The sequence below is a fragment of the Hermetia illucens genome, chromosome 4, assembly GCF_905115235.1.
Source record: "Hermetia illucens chromosome 4, iHerIll2.2.curated.20191125, whole genome shotgun sequence".
Classification (NCBI taxonomy): domain Eukaryota; kingdom Metazoa; phylum Arthropoda; class Insecta; order Diptera; family Stratiomyidae; genus Hermetia; species Hermetia illucens.
In genome coordinates this window covers 148564913-148570912 of record NC_051852.1, presented here as the reverse complement: position 1 = coordinate 148570912, position 6000 = coordinate 148564913, and positions in this window count along the sequence as shown.

Here is a 6000-nt window from a genome sequence, read left to right as displayed (position 1 = left end):
ACCAGGCAAACTTGGAATGGGAGTTCTTATGTATGTTATACATTCTAACTTGATCAGAGAAATTCCCTTGCCGGTTGCCCATTGGCATTTGATTTCCAGAGTCGTTTCGCCGTGGGTCGAATACTTGGTTAATATAGGCAGATACCGTGTTTTTGAATTTTCGCTGGTGAATGGGCGCATTTCTGAGGTTCAAATTTTGAAGCTCGAGACATGATGCGTAAACTTCGGGTAAAGTTTGGGGTTTTTGAATGAAAAGCATCCGAGCGAGATCTCCGTTTAGCTCACGAACAAAGAAATCAAGGGCCCTGTTAAGGTAATTCTCGGTTAGGGCTGCTACTGCCTCTGGTAAATGGTCTTCGGTTTTTATTTTATTTATCAAAAGTGAAAGTTGATGGTTTACGTTAGCGCAAAATTCATCAACGCTCATATTCCCTTGATACATCGGGTGGAGCTGGTGCTCAAAGGTCCTCACATTCGGCTTATCCGCGTAGTGGAAGGACAAACATGGCTTAATGCTAGACCAGTCCTCGTCAAATATGTTATACGGCACGAGAGATGCGTCCGCAGGACCTCTTATCTTTTATCTAACATGCCTTAGGATGACTTTGAACATGGGTTTGTCTTTTGCAATTTTATAACCCTGCAGTTTGGTCTCAACACCATGAATCCAAGCCACACACAGGATTGCGCTCAAAGGGCTGCAGGTCTCTAACGAAGTCGGAAAGTCTTTTGATCGCACCCAGATCATGCTCCGTTCTAGGACGTGGTAGGGTTACTTGTGGTTGCTGGGTATTTGTTCCCCGTTTTCCTTCCAACAATTTAATTCTTTCTTCGATATTCTTCACTTGCACTGTTTTACTAATATCTAATTCAAGCTGTATTAGTTTTGACTTCAGTTCTTTGATTCAATCGAATTGAGAGCTCACTTGCTCCAGCCTGGTCAACCCTTCTTCTAGGCTCCTAATTTGCTCAATCTGCCCCGGGCGATTGAACGAGTGTATTTCCGACTTCTTCCATATTAAGAGATTAAATTGAGGTGTAAACGTCTGATTGCGATAGCACAAGGGGAAAAGATTTAGGATATTATCCCCACTATTAACTTTAAGGCTTTGGAGCAATGAACAATAGCTTACACCAATCGTAACAATCCCTAAATGATAGCATTTCTTAAGACTAATGGAATTTAACGGTATTTGACTTACAGAAGATTTATTATGTTTGCTGCTACCATGACTGATCTATCGCAGCTTCCTTTTTAACCTGGACCGTTGATTGGTTCAGGTCTACGGGAATATGGCTTCAATATTTCGGCAAAGTGTTTCTTCTCGCTTCTGTTGGATGCACGTATGCCAACATCCTTCAATTGTGCTTCTTCGATGACTTGATAAATTCCTCTTATAAAGATGCACACTTTTTGACGAGTTACGAGTACGTAAATATGTTTGCGGTTTCTTATCATTCATTTGCCCGTAATTAACTTTTTAACGCGGGCGTCATAATTAATACATGGCTAAGGTGGCCCTCAAATATATTAGGATTGTCTTTAATTAAAAAACAAGTCGGGAAACTAGAAGCTTGACGCATCAGGTATAAACGGTTTTGTGTTGCATAATGCAGCCTAATGTAGTTCTCTATTGGCTGATAGCATTGACCTGAGATATTTAAATCGGTCAGTTCTGGGCAGGTTACTGCCATTACCAGAATTCAGCGATTGAAATATCTCGAGTGAATGCTATCAGCCAATGGAGAACTGCGTAATGAAATTGTTTCACGCAATAACGCAACCCAGATGGGGTAACATTCCACAACTGGTGTTCTTTGTGATCGACGTATCAGCGCATATCCCAAATCTAAAATTTACTGCAATGTCGTCCCCCTGCCGCTCTCTATAGTTCTGAGTGTTGGCTGACTATAAAAGACAATGAACGGCGTTTTGCGCTAATGGGAACGAAGTGATACGTTTTGATCACATCCTAAATGAGGATATCCGCGATCGATATGGGGTTGCAACGATCGTGGAAAAACTGCGAATGAGGCGTTTTCGATGGCGTGGTCACGTAATTCGCGTTAACGAGAATTCACTTACCAATATTGGTCTGAACATCGAAGTCAATGGTAAGCGAACAAAAGGCCGATCGAAACAACGGTGACTTGATACGCTGGATGGGTATTTAAAACCCTCGAGATTGCATCTAGATCAGGCATTTGATTGAGCTAAATGGCGAAACCGATCACGACTAGCTGACCCCGCTTGTGAACGAGACAAAGGCTGAAGAAAAAGATGTGAGGAGCGACGAGTGCACGACAGCTTCATGTCACATAGCTAAAAATTCCATTGCCCTCTATTTTTTAGAAAGCGATTTGAATAAATCATTTGATGGAAACCCCTGTAGTGATAATTGTCAAGCTCATATGCTTCACATTCTGAGTTTAATATTATTAGCAAATGCCAAGAATGTAACCTACATCAAATATAAAAAAAGGCTGAGGAGAATTAGACTCTTCTTGAATGAAATTTTAATATTTCACTGGAATGTCAATTATTCTCGTTAATTATGCTGATGCTGATGTTCTTATTCGTATGGCTTAGGATGATGTCAATTCGCACGAAATTGATGTTTGGACTGCTATAATTTTGACGCTAATAGTTGAATATTCATGAAATTTGGCTTATGTATGCACGAGGTTGTCCTCTATGTCGGTGCAGAATTTAGTGCACCTACAACGAACTTAAGGGGAGTTTTTTAGTCAATTTCTAAAAGTTGATAATATACTCTTAGTAAATTTATTTGAGCAGATACCGGAATGGGCCATCTCTCGAAGATTAGATTTCACATAAGTGTTTTACACAAAACCTTAAAAAGGGCTGCAGATAAATAGATTCTTCATAAATGTGACTTTAATATTTCACACGAATGTCAATTATTTCCGGCCTAGATTTCGTCTAAGCACACCACCCTAATTTTTTTCGGATTTTTAGGTTGGGTAGTTTCCGAAAATGAGTCCTGTCTCACTTTAAGTGCGAACATTTTGACTCCTCACTCGGGCACTTTGCAATTCACGACTAAACTAATATCAGTTACGGTATGGTACGGTACTAATCGAGACCTTTCATTTGATACCCTACACGACTATATCCGGTGAAAGATTCGAATCCATCCTTTGCAAGTATGGGGAGCCCCCCTTTAAACCTCACCTAAGTTAAGGCCACTCGCTGTATGCGTGGGATTTCATAGTTCCCATCTGTCCACCAAATTTCGTTCGGATCGGTTTAGCCGGTTTCGAGAAAAGTGGGTGTGACAGACAGGTAGACATTGAATCGATTTTAATAAGGTTTTGTTTTACACAAAACCTTAACAATCGCTCTTTTCAATCAAATGAAACCAACGTAAATTCGATTGCATTTATATATTTTTTAATTCACCTTAAAAATTATAATTAAAAATAATTTCATTTGATTCTTTAATTAAGTACAATATTTTATATGTTCATATATTTGTTTTGTTTTTATATATTTGTGATTATTTTTACTTACAGTTTACTTTGTGTTACAAATTTCTTTTCTATTAAATATTATTCACGTTTCTCCTTCTATCATGAGGAGAATAAATATTATCATATTTACTTCGCTTTCATTCTATTCTCTATAAATCATTTTAAAGTATATTACTACATTTATTTATTTCTAATCACTTAGAATAGTTTTCAGCGCACTTTCGTTCCAGACTTTCCATTTACATACTGAGTAAAGTCTAAATATGTTTATTTCAATTAAAAATAAAAAAAAAACAGAGGCTACCATAATTTTTTATGTTTTTTAATTTTAAATTTGAATGATTTGTTTGGTTTTATTTGTATTTACTAAAAAGTAATAGTTTTACTAGATTATTTGCTTATTCGATATTTTTTGTCTTTTGAATGTATTTGTTAGTTTTAATTCGGTCTAAGTTTAAATATTTATCAAATTTAAATTGTGTAATTTTCTTAAGGAGCAATTGTCTTGGTTTCCTTGCTTTGTGTTATTTTTTCGATTTGTTTCTTTTTAAAATGACATCGAAATGTAGAAAAATGTTCAATATATATTCATAATTATTTGTTTGAAAATTTATTAATTACCACAAATGTTATTGTGTAAATTTAACAGTCTGGTTATGTCTTCGTTTTTCTGTGTATTTTTTAATTTTTGTTGTAATTTTTTTAATTTTATGAATCGATCCAGAGCATATTTTCTATTTGTTTTTTTTTTTTGAAAGAATCTTTTTCAGAATGCATCCACGGCTTTTATTTCATTTGAATTGTATGCATTTTCACGATTGAGTTTTATAATTTGTTGGGATTACAAGTACAAGTACTTTCGTTAAAAAAAAGTTTTGACAAAAATGAATCGTTGTTAAGTTCGAACAGGTAAAATGGTTGATGTACTTTGTGCAAATATTTACGATTAAAGAGGCTTAACTGATTCCTAGAAAATTAAAATTAAAAGAACTTTAGGGCGAATTAATCACTTGTTTCGTGGGAGGCGTACACAAATAAGTGATATGTAAATATCAATCGTTTTATAGGAGTTGTGTGGAGGGCGGGCCACATCTATGTCACCTTCATCATAATTTCCTGGAAAGCTAAAATATTTGTTCGGCTAGATTACGCTACGTATTTGAGCGACCTCTTCAGGCCTTATAGGCAAGTTTAAATATTATGTTCACGGCAAACTGAAATTTCAAAATAGATGAAGTCAAAAATAGAGAAGTCACTGAAAAAATTATAGAAAGATGGGGCATAGCGCTTCCACCATACCTAAGTGCTATCATTACTGCTTCTCTAAGTCTTCCTATCGTCTATCGTTCTGCGCCATGTGCTTCTAGGGTGACCCATTGGCCGGTCCCTCTGAGCAATGGATTGATGGCATAGCTAGTAATGGAGGTGTTCCATTTCCTTCACATGTGACCTATCCACTGCCACTTCCGCCTTGTAATCAGCACGACTATCGGTACCTGGTCCGTACACTGCGCAGTTCTTCGTTTGAGTTTGTGTCGGGCCAGATGACAAGGCGGAAACAGGTATTAACGAAGGCTTGGAGCTAGTACAGAGAGAGAGAGTAAAAGTGTTGATCACTTTCCATGTGTTGCTCCCTTGTAATCGTACAGAGACAACATTGGCGTGGAATAACCTCACCTTCAAACTTGAAATGAAACAGTGAAAGCGCATCTAGTGTTGCTCTTGTTGCTCAGGTACCTCCATAAAACAGAAGCAGAATTTGATTGGGTTACAAAATCACTGAACTTGGAATTGGTTAAACATCAACTTTTCGATCTCTTACCAATTTTTAAAATCCTGATTGAATGTTTGCGTTTTTGTCTCGCTACTGTAAGTTTATCATTTGCATAGTACTAAGTGTGATGATTATGCTCTAATCAGTTCAATTGAAGCTGCTATAGAAAAAAATAAAAACAAGAAAGAAAAGGTTGTGAGGACTCCCTACGCTCCTGGAAGGTTGGCTGTCACAGAAAGTCGACACTGTTTCATTTAGTGATAGATATAGGATTTTTAAAGGTGCTCTATAAAAAGGATACTAAAAATTAGTAGCAATATTCCATGGTAAACATACGTGGGGTCAAAGGGTAGTATAGGTCCCAGGTTGAAATGTGGATTGGTACCCACGATGGAGCATGAAACCTGGGAAATGCCTGCTGAACCAACACCAACAACTCTACTACCAAACCCTATCTCCACTTCCACGTGGTGACCGCTGGGAGCCCTTTCTTAACGAAAAGCTGCAGACGGAGACGGATGAAGGCGAGTCCCCCGTGCCTAAAAACGGGACAAATTATACTAACTGGTCCTCCAGGTTGGGGGTTGGGTAGGGCTGACAACCCTACACGGAAAACAACTTTTTACGAAGCCACAACAGGAGTCTGCTGTTATCGGCTTTGAAAACATAAGCGAACGCTATGCACTCTGTGCTTGCTAAGCAAGGTTAGAGATATAAGCCTCATTAACCTT